Here is a 22,114-nt window from a genome sequence, read left to right as displayed (position 1 = left end):
TTTCAATAACTTTTTACATTAGAAACAGACATTACGGTTCAACTCCCTTTATGGGACACACTTTTCTTTTCACTAGACATTATAGAAAACTTTTCCAATACTTCCGGAACTCTTTTGTATAAAACATTATAGAAAACTTTCACATGACTATTTAGCAGCATATAAAACCTTTTCACATAAAACATTTTTTTAAGTAAAGCACATTCTTGGATCCTGGCGGCGGTGCAACTTGCGACCAGGTGTTCTTTCTTTTTAAAGGTGCAACAGTCCATTTTAACTTTGAGGTAGACGTTGCGGTTCTTGTATAAAACCAGTAGGGGGCACTTTAAGAAGCGCAACTATATACATGGAATTGGCATTTTCCAGTCCGCGGCCGGTGGGGATAGGGGAATGGCTGCTCACAGTCCTCAGCCTGATTACTTAGGGGATAGGGGCACACAGGTAGCAGTTCGATACTTGTCCCAACGGGGACCACACTTTCAAGACGGGAACAGTCCCAAAAACGATTCGGATGTCCTGACGGGTAACTATGTACACAGGTACTTTGCTACTTACTAGTAGCGGTGTCCTCCATAGGCTCCTTCTTCCTCCTCATATGGCTCTTCAGACCCGTCCGGGTCCTCTTGGCTCTCCTCATAGCCGCGGTATTGTAGCTCCTCCTCGGTGAGCTGATGGACATGTAGGGCGTATGGTCCTTTTGCACCTACGTGGCGGGTGAAGGTGACCACATCACCAGGGTATAGGTCACGGCCACGATGCCCCTCAGGTAGATGACTTTCGACGTCCCTGCGGGTCACAAAGACGTCGCCTGCGGTTTCTGGGCCCCTTATGAAGCCCCAGCTGTTCTCCATGTGGAACTTGACTATGGTCCCGGTGATTCGGGGACCACGGGCAGCTTTGGGGTCTTGGCGGGCCTTACGTTTTTGTTCAGCACTCTGGGCTTGGAGCTGTTCCTCCCTGACGCGTCTCTCTCGTCGCTCCCGCTCAAAGGTCACCAGTTGCTGATGACAGGCCTCCAGACGTCGGACCGCGTCTGCCCGAGTCTCTTGGGAGAACCCCATCAAGTTCTCGCCGGTGGGGTCCCACGCAAATTGGATGTCCTCCAGTGGGGGTAGGGGGACCTCCACGGGTTCTGGAGCCGGTAACAGAGGCTCGCGCGGGGGCTGGGTCTTCCATGGCTGATTGCTGATGACTTCGGCCGGCCACTCCAGGGGCAGTCCATCCGGACCGGTATGATGGGCAATCAAGTCCACACCCAGTCGTGGTATGGTAGAGGGACTTGATCTGGGGGCAGCGCCCGGGGGCACTCGGCCTTGCGACCAGGGGTCTCTCGGTCGCGCTAGGTGGTAGTCCCGTCCGGGACAGGGGCGCAGGCTCAGCGATGGCGCCCGGGTCATCCAGGCCTTGCGACCAGGCCGATGACGCTTCTCGTTTTACGGCGCCCGGGGTCAGGGGGCGTGGCGACGGGCGGGGCGTGGCCGCAGCGCTCACCGCTTGAGGCCTAGCTGGAAGTAGTGGCGGCGCGGCAACAGGCGCGGTAAGTGGGGCTTCGGGTGCCGCGACTGGGGGCTGGGGCAGGCTTGCGGTTGCTGGGCTTGGGGTGGTGACGTCCCCTTCACTTGCCTCAGTCCTCGCGGCTCCCTCCGCGGCGTCGCCTCCGGTCCTCTCTCCTCTTGCGCCGTCCTCCGAGGCAGGCAAACCGCGAAGTCTGTCGCTGGTGGGTCTCGGCCTGCCGGGCCAGTTCTTTTCTCCACTCTGTGAGTGCATCTTGCTGCGCCCGGACCATCCTCCGCTCCAGGTCCTCCAGTGCAGCTTGCGCACGCTCCGGATCTCTGGGGAGCTGCGCCAGGACTTCTGCTAGGCTGCAGAGCGGTTCGGCCTGCAGCAGGCTTCAGGCCAGGAGACTGGTGCTGCTCAGGGCGTCCATTCCCGGGTGCGTTCTGTCTGGACTGATCCAGACCACCCCCTGCCCTGCAGTTTTCTTCTCTTCCCACCCCCATTGGGGGCGGCCCCGGGGCAACTTGGTGACAATCACTTTCAGGGGCAGCCCCCCCATGTTGATAGACATCTCCACTGCTGCATTCATGGCTGGTGGGGGCGGGCTCCTTCTTTGGCGCCATTCTGGGATCTGGCCCACGATGGGAGGTGGCTTCCTGCTGTCTTTTGGTGCACACATAATGGCGTCCGCTCTTCCAGGGCGGGAAAGACGGATGAAGATGGCGGGAAACGGTCCAAGATGGCGTCTGATGGCGGGAATCGGCTCCGGATGGCGGGAAACGACTCCGGACGGCGGGAAACTTCTTTTTAAGGTACATGTGCAATTTTCTTCAGGCACGCAATACCCGTTTGTGGCGGGTTGGTCACGATCCTGCCGACTACGCCAAAGCTGACTCGCCCCCTGGGCCGTGGGGCACTCGGATCCGGGCAATTAGGGAAACGGTGGGAGTAGTAGTGGCAACCCGGTTCCGTGGCTCAGGGTGGTCAGACCATTGGTAGTCTGCTACTTGCTTTAGATAATGTCCGACTACGCCACCCGTGGATTGCGGTTATTAGGAACCGCCGCTGCAAGTCAGTCCGCTGGGGCTGATGATGGGTGCAGCTGAGGTGATGTGACTCCCCACGGGAAGAGTGCAGCCCCAGGGCAGTGTAGTAGATGTTGGGAGTGATGGTAGTGCGGGTCCCGGTGCTGATAGTGCTGGAGGCGCGAAGGAGCACACGGACAACAAGTTACAGTCCAGGGTCTTTACTCACAGTTCGTTTGTTCCAGGTCACTTCGGCCAGCAGTGACCGCCCGAGCCGTGCTGCGTCCACCAGGTGAGGGGCTCGGTCAACTCCCAGGCAGTTCAGGAGCATGGCACAGGACCCCTTTTAATCCTTTCTCTGGCCTGCCTCACCAGTGACCCACTTTTGTCCGGCTGCCGCGGACTTGTACGGTTAAACGTGGGCCCCGTCCTCCGCTGTCCTATATGGTGCCTTCCTAGCAGGTTTGATGAGGTGTCGCACCAATAGATGATCACGATGACCGGTCTTTGGCTGAGGGTTGTTTCTCCTCCACCAACTTGGGATCCGGTACCCTTAATCTGCCTGACCCTGCACCCTGGATTCTCGTGGGTTCTTAGGGTCCCTTCCACCTTCTTGTTCCTGAGCCCTTCTGTTTCTCTGCCTCTCCTTCTTTGCAGTTCCTTTCTGTTTCTGTTCCTTTCTCTTGGAGCTGAGATGAGCCAGAATCTCAGCTCCCCTTCACCTCCTCCTCGGCCTCTTCTCCAGGCCCACTTCTCCTTCTCCTCTCAGGCCCCGGCCTCTTCCCTAGGCCTGCCTCTGGAGCAGCACTCAGCCTGAGCTGCTGCTCCCTGTCTTCTCCTCTCCATAGAACTGAACCTAGATCTAAGATGGTGCCCACCTTTTATACCTCCCTCTGACCATGAGCCCAGGTGACCAGCAACCAATGGGCTCCTACCTACGCTCAGAAACCGCCCCCTATCTGCCCCTACAGCACTGGGTGTTCCACCCCCCTCCCCACTCCAGCAGGGACATGGTCGGTCGTGCCTGCACTTCTGTCTAGTGGGAGCACCGTTGAGCTGTCCCTCGGAAATGGGGTGTGTGTGCTGCATGCAGCTAACTGAGCCCTGGTCCATACTCCATCCTTACCTGGGAGTGGAATATCACACCTCCGGTCTGAGGTGCAATACCCCTGTAGCGGCCGAACCCTCGGGGCGCTACATTTGTTTACAGACGGCGCAATGAAGCTTATAAGGAAAAGAACACCTTACCAATAGTTAAGCATGGAGTAAGATCCATAATGCTGTGATGTTGCTTTGCTGCGTCTGGTACTGTAGGCCTTGACCATATTACAGGAATCATGAAATCAGAGAATTATCAAGAGATTTTAGAGCGAAAAGCCAGCAATGAGTCCTGACCTCAATCCCACTGAAAATCTTTGGGGTGAGCTAAAATCTGCCATTGGGAAAAAGAACCCTGAAAACATTCAAGAGCTTGAACAAATTGCAAAGGAAGAGTAGGAGAAAATTCCAGCTGAGAAGTGCAAGAAGCTTATAGATGGCTACAAGAATTGTTTGGAGGCTGTCCTCAATGCCAAAGTATGTGCAACAAAGTATTAAGTAGGGGTGCCATTATAGCTGCACATGCTGTTTATTCTGTTTCTTTGAAATTACAACATCGAAGTTGAAAAACAATGTTTTATTGTTGTATTACTTTTCGACCACTAATTAAAAAATCCCGAGGATATAACTTTGGTACATTTCCATTTATTTCTGAATATATTATACAGTCTATGAAAAAAATTAAGAGTTGCCAATAATGGTGAGCAGCACTGCATGAAGCATATACCAGCATTGTGTGTACTTCGTCCATTGTAGAACATTACACACCTATAAAAGTTATTTTATTATAGTTGTCAAGTAACTCTCTAATGGAAACTTCACCGTTTCCGTGTACAAGCTATTCCAATAAACCTACTCATGTTTAAATTCTATATATGTAAGGAAGTTCCCAATCCTGTAAACTACAACAATAAAAAAAAGAACCAAGAATGTGACAGCGATTCAGTGAGGAAGCTGGCAGTGCTAGGAGGAGCTGCACAGTGCATAATGGTCATTGTGTTTTCTCTATGACCTCTATTCTCTCTCAACCCGCACAAGGACCAGAACATAGTTCCGTAAGTCATCATCTTTATCGTATATATTGTATAATAACTTTTGTCCCGATCATCTATTATACGGACATCCCTCACTGTGATTTAGATACCTATTGTAGTAAAGCTATGTATAACTAAAACTAAGGGATGAAACAAGTGTTTACTTGCTGTTAGCAGTGATTGCCATCTAATAATAGCAAGACGTGAATATACCCCTGAGGAAGACAGAGTTGGTGTAACGAGCGGGGTTTGGTTCCTTCTTCATGCCTGTCCTTTATTCATTGGGTAGCACCACAGGTCACATGACCACATGGCTTGGCGATTTCTCTTGGTATATATCTTCAATAGGTTGTGCGTGTCCTGGTGGTTAAACATCCACCTAAAGTTGATATGTGATTTATATCTCTTCTGATTCTGTCTACCCTATTTATGGATTTGTTTGTACTTTTATATATCGGTACTATAGGAGAAGGTTTGGGTGATGATGACATGTATTAATATATGGAGAACCATGTTCTGATGTTGCACTATGCCAGTGGCGTAACTAGAGTCTGAATGTAGGGGTTGTACTCACGCACGCATGTTCCTTTAAATGTCCAGAAAGGTTTATTTGCTTCATAAACCAGTCAGAAAGTAAAAGGCAAACAAACAGCCTTTAGTGCAGGCAAAACAAAGAAAACAGTCCTTTTAGTAAAGTATCTGGTACACTGGACCTGTGGTCACACAGATTGGCATGTGTCCAGCACACAGCTCAGTCTGGAGACAACACACAGGAGGCCTTCTCCCTCCAAACACAGACCATGTGCCAGACAACAGCCTCCATTAAATAGGCTGTTAACCACACCCAGAGGTGAATTATGTGGGTAGCTGGACCCGCCCATCTCTTCACAGCTACCCATAACCCAGGTGCACCAATTAGTCCTCTTAGTGCTTACATGCACTAGAGAAACACTCCGGGTTACATCACAGAGACCAGCCATCTCTGTGACACATACCTCCCATCGACTATGCGACCATTAGCCACCTTACAATATATATATATATATATATATATATATATACACATACACTATGTATGACTATATACACTGCTCAAAAAAATAAAGGCAACACTTAAACAACAGAATTAAACTCCCAAGTAAATCAAACTTCTTTGAAATCAAACTGTCCACTTAGGAAGCAACACTGATTGACAATCAAATTCACATGCTGTTGTGCAAATGGAATAGACAATAGATGGAAATTATTGGCAATTATCAAGACACCCTCAATAAAGGAGTGGTTCTGCAGGTGGGAACCACAGACCACATCTCAGTATCAATGCTTTCTAGCTGATGTTTTGGTCACTTTTGAATTTTGGTTGTGCTTTCACACTCGTGGTAGCATGAGACGGACTCTACAACCCACAGAAGTTGCTCAGGTAGTGCAGCTCATCAAGAATGGCACATCAATGCGAGTTGTGGCAAGAAGGTTTGTTCTGTCTGTCAGCGTAGTGTCCAGAGGCTGGAGGCGCTACCAGGAGACAGGCCAGTACACCAGGAGATGTGGAGGGGCCGTAGGAGGGCAACAACCCAGCAGCAGGACCGCTACCTCCGCCTTTGTGCAAGGAGGAACAGGAGGAGCACTGCCAGAGCCCTGCAAAATGACCTCCAGCAGGCCACAAATGTGCATGTGTCTGCACAAACGGTTAGAAACCGACTCCATGAGGGTCGTATGAGGGCCCGACGTCCACAGATGGCGGTTGTGCTCACAGCCCAACACCGTGCAGGGCGCTTGACATTTGCCACAGAGCAACAGGATTGACAAAGTCACCACTGGTGCCCTGTGCTCTTCACAGATGAAAGCAGGTTCACACTGAGCACATGTGACAGACGTGACAGAGTCTGGAGATGCTGTAGAGAGCGATCTGCTGCCTGCTGCCATCCTTCAGTATGAACGGTTTGGCAGTGGGTCAGTAATGGTGTGGGGTGGCATTTCTTTGGAGGGCTGCACAGCCCTCCATGTGCTCGCCAGAGGTAGCCTGACTGCAATTAGGTACCGAGATGAGATCCTCAGACCCCTTGTGAGACCATATGCTGGTGCGGTTGGCCCTGGGTTCCTCCTAATGCAGGACAATGCCAGACCTCATGTGGCTGGAGTGTGTCAGCAGTTCCTGCAAGATGAAGGCATTGAAGCTATGGACTGGCCCGCCCGTTCCCCAGACCTGACTCCGATTGAGCACATCTGGGACATCATGTCTCGCTCCATCCACCAATGTCACGTTGCACCACAGACTGTCCAGGAGTTGGCGGATGCTTTAGTCCAGGTCTGGGAGGAGATCCCACAGGAGACCGTCCGCAGCCTCATCAGGAGCATGCCCAGGCATTGTAGGGAGGTGATACAGGCACGTGGATGCCACAAACAATGCTGAGCCTCATTTTGACTTGTTTTAAGGACATTACATCAAAGTTGGATCAGCCTGTAGTGTGTTTTTCCACTTTAATTTTGGGGGTGACTCCAAATCCAGGCCTCCATTGGTTAATAAATTTGATTTCCGTTGATGATTTTTGTGTGATTTTGAAGTATTCAATGAGAATATTTCATTCATTCAGATCTAGGATGTGTTATTTGAGTGTTCCCTTTATTTTTTTGAGCAGTATATATATATATAGTCATACATAGTAGTATTATACACTCAATAGTCATACACAGTAGTATAATGCAAACCACAGTCATACATAGTAATATACTGCACCCCCATAGTCATATACAGCAGTATAATGCACCCCCATAGTCAAATATAGCAGTATAATGCACCCCCATAGTCATATACAGGGTGGTTCAAAAGTAGGTGGACAGAAAGTGTAATAAGGTTATGAAGGGGGAGATTTATCAAACATGGTGTAAAGTGAAACTGGCTCAGTTGCCCTTAGAAACCAATCAGATTCCACTTTTCATTCCTCACAGACTCTTTGGAAAATGAAAGGTGGAATCTGATTGGTAGCTAAGGGCAACTGAGCCAGTTTCACAGATCTAGTTTTCACAGATAGATCTCCCCCAAATCTGATTTCTTTTCAGATAATTCAGATAACACATAATGGCAAATAATTTAAATACAGATCAAAGAAAATGGATTTTAACAGAGTATTGGAAATCTCAAAATGCTGAAACCGTTAGAGCCAATTGGGTTGAAACATTTGCTACTCAAGCCCCAAAGAGACAAACCATTTACCGCATTCATGACAAATTCAATGCCACTGGCTCAATCCTTAATGCTCCAAAAACTGGTCGACCCAAAACAGTCTGTGCAGAAGATAATAAACAACTTGTTGCTGAAACATTTGTTCAGAGTCCAAAAAAGTCCACCAGAAGAGCCTCTTTGGAATTGGGAATTTCACGAGCTTCTATCATGCGAATCCTGAAATCTATTGGGTGGAAAGCTTATCCTCCACGTCTAATTCATGGTTTATTGGAGGATGATCCAGACAGGCAGCTGCAATTTAGTGTTTGATAAATCTCCCCCTTCATAACCTTATTACACTTTCTATCCACCTACTTTTGGACCACCCTGGATAGTAGTATAATGCACCCTTATAGTCATATATAGTAGTATAATGCACCCCCATAGTCATATATAGTAGCACTAATGCACCCCCATAGTCATATATAGTAGTATAATGCACCCCCATAGCCATACATAGTTGTATGACCACTTATTTAAAAAAAAATAAACACTCACCTTCCCTTCGCTCCCGTGCGTCCTCTTGTGAAGCTGGCAGCTGACTTCGGTGTGCAACGGGAGCATGCGACGTCACTATTATGAGCTCCGTCACTTGCAAGTCAACGTCAGCAGCTGCCCTCAGGCCGGCAGCGTTTATTGTCGCGGATGGACCCAATGTGTCTGTCCACAGCAATAAACTCAAACTGTATGTGCGTCCGAGGACACATCCAGTTGAAGTTTCTGCTGGCGTTGGAGGGCCTTTGATCCGCTAGACCCTCACCCACCAGGCCCAGTCGCAGTGCGAACTGCTGCAACCACGGTCGCACCACGGTCGCCCCTGCACTTTGCTGATATTTTTGATAGTTGTGTCTAATAAAAATCTATTTTTTTCTGTATTGTTGGCTGCTTTTTTTGTTAGATGAGGTTGGCTAAGGCCTTTATTATACACCATCTTGCTGTAGTTCCATAGTTATGACTCGCCCCCTGGGCTGTGGGGTACTCGGTGCTGGGCCGGTCGTTGCTAGGGGAGATGTCACAGTGGCGGTGACCCGGTCCGTGACCCAGGGTGGTCAATAAAAGGGGCTATTCTTTACAGGGGATTTATAGTTCTTATGTAGAGTTCGTGATGCCACCTGTGGTATGCGGCTAAAGGGAGCCACCGCTGCGGAGCAGATCCTCTGGAGCTGTTGTTAATGCAGCAGAGTTGATTTAGCTCTCCACAGGTAGAGCTTAGCTCCAGGGCAGTAAATGGTGATGTTATGGAGGTTGCTGTGCAATGTAGTGCAGGGGATGATGGTGCAGTAGTAATAATTCACAGAGACAGTGGGATGCAGTCTTCCGGATTTACTCACAGTTCTCACTTTGCTCCTGGTTACAACTGCAGATCATAACTTCCCACGTCGTCCTGTGCTTACTCAGGGAGGGGTTCAGCCAACCCTCAGGTACCTCCAGAGTACATAACGGGACCCCCTTCTGTGTGTTTCTTCTGACCGTCTCCCTGCACCTCACACCCAGTGTCCCAATCCAGTGACCGCGGACCTTGTCGGGCAACGTCTTCTCTGTCCCCTGGGTCCTCTATGGCCACCTTCTCGGTGAGATAGATGTGGCTTGTGGCTGCAGCACCTGAAATGCTGCACCCTCCGGTTACCTGGTTGAATATTGCAATTCCCACTAGTTAGGGGCCAGTCCCCTCTGCGACCCGATCCCTCCACCACCTGGTAGACTCGGGCGTACAGGTGGCCTCCAGCACTGCCCGTACCCCTGGGATCCTTTCTTCACTCCTGGAGCCTTCTCTCTGCTCCCATTCCTTCCTCCTCTCCTTCTCCTGGGCCTCCTCACTCAGGCCCGCGCTTCCCCTGAGCAGAGCTCCTGCAGAGCTCCTGCTCCCAACTCGCCCTCTGACTCTCTCTCACTTCTTCTTCTGACTGGACTCTTCTAGATGGTTCCATCCCTTTTTATATCACTTCTTACTGAGCTCCCTTGAACTACTTCCGCCACCCACACCCACTACATGGTTCCCTCTATTTTGGTTCCCCCCTCTCCAGCCAGGGACAGGGCTCAGCAGAGGAGCAGCGCATCTTGCCCCTCCTGCTGGTCTGGAGTAGTATAGTGTTGGATGCAGGTGTTAGGGTCACGGGCCGTACTCCTTCCTTACCTGAGAGTGAGATACCACACCTCTGGGTGAGATGCAGTACCACTGTGGCGACCAAACCCGCAGGGGCGCCACAGTTACATTTGCAGAATGCATTTATTTTACGTGTATATTCATATGGTTATTAGCATAAACAATAAATAATACTTAAGCCATTATTGTTTTAGGTCTGCACTTGATATACTGTGTACATGATGGCCACTTTGCTAAGACTATGGGCCAGATTCCTCAAAACTTTTAAACCAGAAATCTTTGAAAAGTTGCAAAACTTAGACGCAATGTGAGATTGCGCTAAAATGTTTCAACTTTTGGCAGTTTCACAACTTTTTCACCCAACTCTGATAAAGTGGGCAGAGCTAGGGCAGGACAGCGGCATGGGAACCCCAGCTCATCAAATTCATGACAAGTATTGGCATTCCTTACACCACAAATCGTACTTTAGTCCACGACTGGAGTAAGATTTGATGCGTGCTTCACACCACTTTTCAAACATGCTTACCTCTAAATGAATCAAGAGTGACTGACTCCAGCACCATCATCAAAAACGCTGGTCTTTATGAATCGGTGCCTCTGTTCTAATTAAAAGCAGTAGGACTGTAGGGAGAAAACCAAGACCGTTTGTGCCATACAAAATATGAAAACTGATAATCACAAGATGTTACGGACAGAGATGTTACGTGTTTGACTAACGACAACATAACGCAAATCACATTGTATCTGGAGTCAATCTTGCCTCTTACTATATAAACACACATCTTTCTTGAATTACATTGTGTATCACCGGACATCGCCTCTGTTAGAAAACTGAAACAAGTGACAAACGTGAATAAGAATGTGACTGATTGGTTATACCAGGTTTTCGCGTTAAATATATTTAAGTTTTTTTCCACATGTCACAACCATTATTAACCCCATCACCGCCGAGCCTGTTTTCACCTTCCTAACCAAGCCAAATTTTACAATTCTGACTAGTGTTTTTTTATGTCGCAACGACTCTGGAACCTTTCAACATATCCCAGTGATTCTATGACTGTTTTTTCGCAACACATTGTACTTCGTGTTAGTGGTAAATTTAGGCCGATATTGTTTTCTTTTATTTGTGAAAATATAGGAATTTTGTTGAAAATTTTGACAATGTCACAATTTTCAAACTTTTAATTTTTATGCCCTTAAACCAAATAGTCATATCACACATAGTTATTAGTTAATAAATAACATTTACCCGATGTCTTCTTTACATCACCATCCTTTTTGAAACATACCCCCCAAAAAATAGGAAGTTAGAAAGGTTAATAGTTGATCAGGAATTTCTCAATTTTCCAACAAAATTTACAAAACAAATTATTTTAGGAACAATATCACATTTGAAGAGACTTTAAAGGGCCTATATGACAGAAAATACCCAAAAGTGACCCATTTAAAAAACTGCACCCCTCAAATTGCTCAAAACCACATTCAATAAGTTTATTAACCCTTCAGGTGAAACACAGGAACTACAGCAATGTGGAAGGAAAAAATGAAAATTTTACTATTTCCCACAAAAATGTTGATTTAGCCCCAATTTTTTAATTCTTATAAAAGCAATAGGAAAAAATGGACCTCAAAGCAGAACCTCCCTATAAGCAACCCCATTTAACAAATCAAGGCGAGACATGGGGGGGAAGGAGAACTATTTGACACTTGGAGAACAAATAGTTTGCGGACTCCATATACAGAGCCCTTAAGTGCCAAAAAAGCAGGATCCCCTCCCAAGTGACCCCATTTTGAAAATTGCACCCCTCTGGGAACTTATCTACAGGTGTTGTGCCGATTTTGACTTTATCGGTGTTTTTGAGAAACAAGCAGCAGTGGATGTTGCCGAGTGAAAATTGAAAATCTGCCAGTGTAGTGCCCGTACATTGTAGTGCCCAGTACATTGTAGTGCCCCTACAATATAGTTGCCAGTACACTGTAGTGCCCATACATTATGCCCAGCTCTTACTTCTGGAGACATGGACCCATAAATTAAGCGGGCTCTCATCACTCCAGAAAAGCCAAACATGTGAATGCTAAATGTGGTTCAGGCACACTGTAAGACTGAGAAAGGAGGGGGCATTTGAATTTGGGAGCACAGAATTCACTGGATTTCTTTTGGGGGGGGAGGAGCCATAGTGCTTTTCCAGAGCCTTTGTGCTACCAGTAACATGGAAGCCCCCTATATTTCCATTGACAGATGACGGACCTCAGTGGGGACTTGCTTTTTTTGTGGATGGAGTTGAAACTTTTAGTGGAAACATTTTACAAAACATTTTGGATCACTATTATCGGCAATACCAAATATGTGTACTTTTTTTGTTTATTTAATTTTTTTAAATAAAAATGTGTATTTATTGGTATAATTGTTTTTTCATTATTTTGTAATTTTTATTTTTAAATATTTTTACAATATTTTTTTTTACTTTTTACTTAGTCTCTCTATGGGACTTTCACTTTTTTAACTTTGATCGCAGGTATAATGCATTGCAATGTACCAGCATTTCATTGCATTATACCTGTACAGAAGCTTCTTTTAAGAGGTATTCCATATTTTGATGACCCCGGATCACCATAGCAATGATTGGGCCACGTGATGACATTGCAGGAGATCTGAAGGGAGAGGGAGCCCCCTCCCTCCTAAATGATGCGACCCCCCATATACAGTATAATGCCCCCACAGCTCCCCTATACACAGTATGATGGGCCACAGTTCCCCTATTTGTAGTATGATGGCCTCACCGCTCCAGGAAAATATAGTATAATGCCCTTCACAGAAGTCCTCACACTGTATAATGGCCCTCATATTAGGTCCCAAACTGTATAATGTCCCCCACACTGTATGATGGCCCACTCAGTAGTTGTCACACTTTAAGGGCCTCCACATTAACTCCAACACTGTATGAGGGCCCCCATATAAGTTTCCACACCATATGATGGCCTCCACATTAACCCCAATACTGTATGAAGGAGCCTCACAATAGTACCCACACCAGATGATGGCTGCGCACGCCAATACAGTTAAGTGTAGCTGTACCTCCAGGTGGGCACCTCTATGCTACCAGCTGATAGCCTTAGGGTCCTGACGTGCCCCTTGGGCCGTGGGGTACCCGGTGCTGGGCCGGTAAATGCTGGGGGATGTCACAATGGCGGTGACCCGGTCCGTAACCCAGGGTGGTCAATAAAAAGGGGTTATTGATAGGGGATTTATAGTGATTGTATAAAGTTCGTGACGCCACCTGTGGTATACGACTAAGGAAGCCGCCAATGCGGAGCAGGTCCTCTGGAGCTGGTATTACTGCAGCAGGGATGGTGTGGCTCTCCACAGGTAGAGCTTAGCTCCAGGGCAGTGTAGATGTAATTGGTTGTGCTGGGCATTGTAGTGCAGGGGTTGATGGCGCAGCAATTAACACAGACACATGAAGTGCAGTCCTCAGGGCCTTTACTCACAGTTGTTGCAGTCCAAGTTACAGGTACCACAGTAACTTCCCTCGTCGTGCTGCGCTTACTCAGGGAGGGGTTCAGTCCACCCTCAGATATCTCCGGAGTACTTAGCAGGACCCCCTTCTGTGTCCTCTCTCTGGCCGTCTCCCTGCACCTCATACCTAGTGTCCCAATCCGGTACCTGCGGGCCTTGTCGGGCGACGTCTGTTCCGTCCCCTGGGTCCTCTATAGCTACCTTCTTGGTGAGACTGATATGGACTGTTGGCTGCAGGACTTGAAATACTGCAGCCTCCGGTTTCTAGTTGAGTCAAAGTTCTCTGCTAGTTGAGGGACCGGTCTCCTTTGTGTGGCCTGACCCCTCCACCTCCTGGTAGATTCGGGCGTACGGGTGGCTTCCAGCACTGCCTGTACCCCTGGGGTCCCTTCTTCTGTTCCTGGAGCCCTTCCTGCTCCCTCTCCTCTTTCTTCAGTCCTGGGCCTCTCCTCAGGCCTTCTGCCTGAGCAGAGCTCCTGCAGAGCCCTGCTCCACTCCTCTCACTGTAGACTATTCTCTCTCTCTGTTCACTGTTCTAATTTCACTTTCTAAGATGGCTTCCCTATTTATACCTTCTTCTCATGTGCTCCTCTAAGCTACTTCCTCCACCCACACCCACTACATCGTTCCTCCCCCCAGCTAGGGACCCGGGACTGTGCTCTCCCTTAGGAGCAATCTCGCCCTACCCCCACTGCGGGTATGTGTTGGATGCAGGTGTTAGGGTCCTGATCTGTACTCCTTCCTTACCTGAGAGTGAGATACCATACCTCTGGTTGAGATGCAGTACCTCTGTGGTGACCAAACCCTCAGGGGCGCCACAGTCCCATAAAAGAAAGCTTTGCTTTATGGCTAGTGGGCACAAATTAATAAATTACTTGGCCAATATGTGCACTAAGTACTTCAATTTTATAACCATATTCTATTTAACAGTAATGCAGTTAAAAGTGTTGCCCGGTTCAAATTGTTAAATCTGCAGTCATGCTGTGCGACTGCAGAATTATGAATCCCCCCAGTGCACTCACTGTGCGCTTCGGGGATTTGCTGGTTTCTGACCCAGGACTGGAGGGTATGTATGAGCTATACCTACTCTCGGGCAATGGGTGCAGTCTCGCTTCCATACACTTGTGTGACGCCCAGCTGCGCTTGGTATCACAGATCCTGGAAGTGTGCATTGATGGATTCCTCCACAAGAGGCCCCCATAAACATTCACACATCTCCACCTTCCACCTCAGACTACCAGAGGGAGCCCGTTAGGGATATAAATAGGGAAGGTGGAGCCAGGAAGTTTAGTTTGTTGAGAGAGTTCCTGCAGTAGAGAAGCCCGAGAGAGGTCAGCCAGCAGTGGAGCACAGTCCAGACTCAGTTGTAGCTCAAAATAGTGAGCTTTAGGTGTGCCGGCGCCATAAGATCGGTGAAGCGCAGCAAGCTGCCGTTAGTGTGAGTAGCCTAGTGAGGGCACGAGTAGGCCGAAGGCGAGTGGAGAGTTAGTAGATAGGGGGCAGAGGAGCTTAACTGGCTCACCCCGAAGCAGTAACCGGACACCGGGTCCGAGCTTACCGGGATCTCTATGACCCAGTAAGGCATAACCGGAATCCCTGGAGAACTACAAGTCCCAGAATCGCTAAAGTGCTGATACGTAACAGAGCCAGGAGACACATAGACCCAGTAAGCTGGGAGCGTGGACTCCAAGAGAAGGCCCTACCACAGCGTCAGCCAGCGCAGGACAGAGACAAAGTTAGGCCTAGCTCCAGGCAGGTCAGAAACTTACTACGCAGAGACAAGAAACAGAAGGCCCTACATCTGCTCATTGGGGAGGATCCTGATATGCACCCTTCACCCTACAGTGCTCTGGGATGTGCCTGAATTTCCATCAGTAAAAGGTACTGAAGTGACTATCGTGTCCGTCCCCGCTCTTGCTCTGACCCGGCTGGGTCTCGCCTGTCCTGCATCCCCCTTCATACGCTGCCCTGAGGCCTAGCTCCACCTGTGGGGAGCTATACCATCGAGCTGCCTTATCACCGGCCTCAGTGGACTGTGCTGCGCTGGTGATTATCACCAGAAGCCACAGGTGGCATCACGAACTTTAATAAACTTAACAAGCAAACCTATTATCCCAGTATAATATCCACGCTTTTAAAGAGTGACCCCAGGGTACGGGCCCGGGAGCAGACCACCGCGACATCCCCAAGGCCAGGCAAAGGCCCGGGTACCGAGTTATCCCCATCCCCTGGGCTAGTCATCCTCTTCCTGGCGTCACGAACAGGATCGCGTGTCCGCTGCAACGACGCAGAGTTGTGCCCGTTGCCACCGGGTACTGTGCGCCTTTAATTAAAAACTGTGTGTTTTGACTGTGGTGAAGATTGCCGTCATTGCTGGGCCGCTGAGCGAGAAGAAGGGCATAACCACGGGAAACTGAGGGGCGTACCTGCAAAAGAGTGCGAAGCCCCAGACACACCCCACACTTCGACGTCAAACCGAGAAGCGCCAGGTCCTGGAAGGAGCATCACTGAACGCTCTGACGTAGGACGCAAGCGACGCAAGGTCCTGAAGACGACCGTCACCTGCGGAGCTGTAGCCTACCGGAAGAAAAACTAGAAGGTAGGCCACGGTTAGCTAGGGGGGCGCCAGAATGTCCGACGAACAGCACAACGCTGGAATACCGGCCAACGTCCCTGAAGTTCAACCTGCGCCTGAAGCCATGCAGGCCGAGGCGGCCGCTCCACCTGCAGCGCCTGTAACTCCTGTCATTCCCATAACTCTACCGTACATTCCTGGAGCGAAGTGGCTCCCCCAGTACAATGAAAGCCAGATACCCTGTCTGGATTCAAACGGAAGATATGCGGTATCTTGGACATGTACTCTATGACAGGCAAGCAGAGGGCCGCTGTTGTGTTAGGACAACTGACTGGTGCTGCGGAACGGGAAGTGGAAACATGGTCAGTCGCAGACCAGGAGTCAGTGTCCGCAATCTTTAAAAAGCTACAGACTGTCTTTGAGGATCTTACTGAGGCGGACCTCAGGATGAGGTTCTACAATTGTTCCCAACAGCCGGAGGACAATGTTCGGGACTATGCCTGGCGTCTACAAGGGGCCCTGCGGGCTCTGAAACAGGTTAGTCCGACCAGCATTGAAAATGAAAGCAAAATGCTAAAGGACCAGATTGTCCGGGTACTGAGGTCTCCAGAGGAGAGCAGGACTGTACGTTGGTGGTCCTTGGATCATCCAGATGCTACCTTTGACAATCTTAAGGACATGGCTATAAAAGGACTGCAGCCCATGGAAACAAATGCCATCCAATGTTACCAGGGTGGGGCTACCCCAGAGCCTGCTACACCCACCTTTTCCCCAGTGGCTGCTGAAGCCAAGGTTCCAGCAATGTCCCCTAGAGAACTGGACAGTCTGCGCTCTGAGGTGCGTCAGTTGAGCAAAACCCTGACCACTGTGCTGAGTGCTCTGCAGCTGCGGACGGAGCCCGAGGAAGGAGGGAAAATCCTGTTAGCCGATACCCCTGAGGATGTCCCCTGGATGCGAAGGAGGAGGAGGCCAACACCACCCTCTATGAGGATCAGTGACCAGCGCCGTCCACAGATGGACCCTACCTGCTATTGCTGCCGCAAGACACACCGCCCAGAATTGTCCTTTAAACGAGAAAACCCTGGGGCCGAGGGAAGACACCCAGGAGTATACTCCCCAGGCCCATCAGACTGGTACAACAGGTTCATCGGAGGAAGACCTTTCCTGTCCATTTTGTTGGACGGGATCCCGACGCACGCTCTGCTGGACACAGGATCTCAGGTAACCATAATGCCTGACGTCCTCTACAAGAGGTTCAGGTCCATGGACGACCTACGTCCGCCAGCTCCAAATCTTTCTGTTTGTGCCTCAAACGGACTCCCCTTTAACCTAATCGGGGTTAAGAATGTGACTGTAAAGGTGGGGAGAGTGGAGCTGAAGGACCAGGGGCTAATTGTAGTAGAGACTAATCCTGATGACACCAATCCGTATATGGTACTTGGCACTAACATTGTTGGTAACTGTTTGGGAGAAGTTGTGTTCTTGCTCCAACAGATAGCTGATACTGCCAGACCAAGACAGAGGAGGGCACTGCAGAAGGAGATCCGAGTCCTGATGTACCAACAGCAAGTAAGGTTAACAGACGGTGAAATGTGCGGGTGACGGACCCTATACCCATTGTCATTCCTCCAATGAGTGAAATGCTCATCTGGTGTAGAGCTGCTATAGGTCTTAGAGGACAGAGCTACCAGGCGGTAGTAGAACCCCTTTGCTCCGAGCATAGACCCACGCTCTTAACCGCCAGAGGAGTGGTAGATGTACGCAATGGGAGGGTGCCCGTCCGTCTTCTCAACTGTGGGGAATATGAGGTCAGATTGCCACGTTATGCCACTGTTGCCAAATTACATGCTGTAAATAACAACTGCATTCACAAGGCGGAGTCCTTAACCTCACCAGATGAAGTGGAGGATAATGACCCGGCAACCCAGGTGGAGGATTGGTGTCAACAGCTCCATGTTGGGACAGAAACCACTCCTGCCCATCAGAAACCGGGTGTACACTGGGTGGTTCAAGAATACGCGCAGGTGTTCAGTAAACATCCACTTGACTTTGGGAGGGTTAAGGGGGTTCAACACCATATCCCCACAGGCGACTATCCCCCAATCAAAGAACGTTACAGGCCTATACCACCACCTCACTACCAGAAGGCTAAGGAAATGTTGCAAGACATGAGAAAGGCGGGGGTAATAAGGGATAGTTGTAGTCCCTGGGCAGCTCCCCTAGTGCTAGTTAGGAAGAAGGACGGGAGCATGAGAATGTGTGTAGATTACCGACAAGTAAATCGTATTACACATAAAGATGCATACCCTTTACCACGCATAGAGGAGTCCCTAGCTGCCTTAAAGTCTGCAAATTACTTTTCCACCCTTGACCTCACTAGTGGGTACTGGCAAGTAGCTGTGGCTGAGGAGGATCGGGAGAAGACAGCCTTCACCACCCCGATGGGACTCTGCGAGTTCAACAGTATGCTGTTTGGACTCTGCAACGCCCCCGGAACGCTCCAGACATTGATGGAGTGCTGCCTGGGACACCGCAACTTCGAGACTGTGTTACTTTACCTGGACGATGTGATAGTGTACTCCAGAATGTACGAGGACCACTTGAAACACCTGGCTGAGATATTTGAGTCACTGTCCCGGTATGGGATGAAGTTGAAGCCCTCAAAGTGCCACCTGCTCAAGAGAAAGGTACAGTACCTCGGGCACATTGTCAGCCCGGAAGGGGTAGCACCAGACCCGGAGAAGGTCACAGCCATCCAGAAGTGGCTAGAGCCGAAGAACCTCAAGGAGGTGCGTCAGCTCTTGGGACTAGTAGGATACTACCGGAGGTTTGTAAAAGACTACACCAAGAAAGCAGCTCCTCTGCAAGACCTCCTGGTAGGGCAGTCCCCCAAGGGCAGAAATCCCCCATTCCACTGGAGTAAGGAGCAAGCAGAGTCATTTCAGGAAATGAAGGAGATCCTGACAGGCGATGAGATCCTAGCCTATCCTGACTACAGCCAACCGTTCCTGCTGTATACAGATGCCAGCAACGAAGGGCTGGGCGCTGTTCTAAGTCAGAAGCAGAATGGCCAAGAGAAAGTGATCGCATATGCAAGCAGGAAGCTCCGCCCGACCGAGAGAAACCCAGAGAACTATAGCAGCTTTAAGTTGGAGTTCCTGGCCTTGGTCTGGGCAATCACTGAAAGGTTCAAGCACTATCTAGCCTCCGGTAAGTTCACTGCCTTCACTGATAACAACCCCTTGACCTATCTTGAAACAGCTAAGCTCGGGCACTGGAGCAACGATGGATGGCGTGGCTGTCAAATTACCAATTTACAATTAAATACCGGGCGGGCGGCAAGAACGCCAACACCGATGCCCTGTCTAAGATGCCTCACCAGTCAGACACAGAAGAAGAAGTGGATGACCTGGAAGAGATTGAGCTACCTGCCTTTCACCGGAATGGGATGATCCACGAGCAAAGAGCCTCCAGGTGGCAGCGTGGAAAGACGTTAAACCCCCTGCCTCACCACAGCTGGAAAGAGACCCAGGACAGTGACCCGGTTGTCAGCCGCATTAAGGAGCTGATAACCCAAGAAGGTGCCTCCCTGGAGAAGGAAGTGTCTCTCCAAGCAAAGCAGCTGTGGAACAAGAGAAGCCGGCTGTTTATCTATCGTGAGAAGCTGTGCCGGAGGTACGTCAATCCAAAGACCCATGAGATGGTATGGCAGATAGTGGTCCCGAAGACAGACATCCAGATGGTATTAGAAGCTTACCACGATCAGGCGGGGCACTTTGGCTGGAAAAAGCTAAAGACCCTGCTGAAGTGTCGATTCTACTGGGTGGGAATGCGCAGTTCCATTGAGCGGTGGTGCCGAGACTGTGGACCCTGTGGCTTCAGAAGAAAAGACTACAGCAGCCAGAAGGCACCCCTGCAACCCATCAAGACGACTCGACCCCTGGAGATCGTGGCCCTGGACCATGTCAAGCTGTCCCCCAGCAGGTGTCACGCTGTCTCTGTATACTGGAGGTAGGGGGCCTAAGCTGACCCTAAGCTGGGGCCCTGACTAATCCCTCAACCTGGAGGTACTGTTAAAGGTACAGAGGTCCAGGCCGCCAGCGTAACCCCTACCTCCTGAAGTTCCCTGCACCTCAGTAATCTAGTCCTGAGAAGGACCCCGATCACAACCAAAGGGAACAAGATATAATATGCCCAAACACAGTATTTAGACGAACGAGACAGTACAAGGGAAAAACCAAAACCACCTTGCATACAAACAACTACTCAACTACAACAGAGGGAAAACCAACGGGAAAGGAGATAAATGATAAAGCGAGGAAAGGGAAAAAACACTTCCAAATACACTTATCTCAGCAACTCCAAACACCACGATCCGCTCTGTCAGTCTGAATGAAATGCTTTCACCGACACCTCCCAAACAGACCAGCAGGTATATGAAGGAGTCTCACTACAGAAGTATTGATTGCAGCTGGGCGAGGCTGGACCTCATCTAGCCCAGAGAGAGAGAGAGAATTAACTCCCTCACTGCCGAGAAACACAAAGCACCAACAAGTCAGCTGCGAGAAGTCAGGCTGTGTACTCGTGACGATCTTCGTGGCAACACACCCGTGACAGCAGGTCAGGGTACTCCTATGCTCTGACCATGGTGGATCACTATTCACGTTTCCTGGTGGTCGACCCCGCAAAGACCTGACGGCAGAGACAGCAGCTAAGACGTTCCAAGCGAATTTCTGTAGACCCCATGGTTACCCTGAGCAGGTGCTGACGGACAAGGGCCCGGCCTTTGAGGCTGAGTTGTTCAAGGAGTTCTGCCATCTCTATGGGTGTAAAAAGATAAGAACTACACCGTACCACCCACAAACCAACGGTCTCTGTGAAAAGATGAACAACATCATCATCGACCTGCTAAAGATCATACCACTTGAGGAGAGAAACCAGTGGCCAGACCTACTGCCTGATCTAGTAGATCTGTACAATCATATACCAGTAAGTTCCACCAATTGCACTCCGGCATATCTCATGCGGGCAAGGCCAGAAAAGCTGCCCATGGATCTGGAGCTTGGTGTTGTTGAGCCTGAAGCTGATATGACCACTGAGGACTGGAACACGACCATACAAGAGCAGTAGAGGAGGGTACAAGCCTGTGTCGAGGACAGTCTCACTCGGGTGAGAGAAAAGCAGGAGGCGCACTACAACAAAAACGCGCCTGCAGAACCCTTCACACCAGGTGAAACAGTATTGAAAAGGAAAAGACGAAATCACAAGCTTGATGACCAGTGGGAGAGAGAACCCTACACTGTGTTACCGTCAAGGTTTGATAACAAGAAGACCTGCATAATCAGTCGAGATGGAGGAAGAACGTCTACAACAGTGTCCAGGGACCACCTAAAGTTGTGTCCAGACTTACTGAAACCCCAAGAAGAAGTGCCTCTCACCAAACCGGAGGAGCCTAAAGAAACAGTGATCCACACTGACTTAGGAGATTTCCCGGCAGATTGGCCTCAACTAGGAGGAGCAGTAGTCATCCCTGTAATCACCTTCTACCCACAGCAAGAGGAACCTATAAGTGCTGCAGAAGAGCCTGCTCAAGCAGAATCCCCGGAAGAAGGGTCCCTGGTTGGAACAGAGCAAGAAGGCCCAGCCAATGGTATGCTTGCTAGTCCAGTAGAGAGGTCAATACAGATATGTAGCCCCTCCACACCTAGTGCTGACACATTGGGAGGTAGTACACCTACTAGCACTTCACGCATCCCAGTGCTACGCAGATCAACACGTAGCACGAGAGGTAAAACCCCTGTTAGGTACACTCAGTAAATAGTCAAATTTCTTGATATGTAGATAGTTACCCCTGGGGTATTAAATTGAAATGTACTGTATTAATTGGGTACTTTCTTATATGTATGTCTATATTAATTTGTGCTTTGTCTTGCAAGCAGACAATTCAAGTGATATGGACACTTTACCTTATTAATTCCTTTATTGTTTACCTAAGTACTTTGTGGCTGAGGACTATGTGCAGCCCAAAAACTGCTTTTTGTATA

The 22,114-nt window shown here is 49.3% G+C and overlaps 1 protein-coding gene across 1 annotated transcript in view; it reads left to right on the top strand.

Annotated features, from left to right (window-relative positions):
* Window positions 1-4,590: 4,590 nt before the first annotated feature.
* LOC141265875 (E3 ubiquitin-protein ligase RNF31-like) overlaps window positions 4,591-22,114 on the top strand; it is a 91,530-nt gene continuing 74,006 nt past the window's right edge. The window contains exon 1 of the mRNA XM_073679533.1: window positions 4,591-4,675. The gene's annotated coding sequence lies outside the window, so the exon portion shown is untranslated. The remainder of the gene's footprint in view (window positions 4,676-22,114) is intronic.

This window comes from Phyllobates terribilis, unplaced genomic scaffold, assembly GCF_046119375.1.
Source record: "Phyllobates terribilis strain yellow unplaced genomic scaffold, ASM4611937v1 Scaffold_4__5_contigs__length_816908805, whole genome shotgun sequence".
Taxonomy (NCBI): domain Eukaryota; kingdom Metazoa; phylum Chordata; class Amphibia; order Anura; family Dendrobatidae; genus Phyllobates; species Phyllobates terribilis.
Note: the sequence above shows the minus strand (reverse complement) of the source record. Positions and strands in the feature narration are given on the sequence as shown.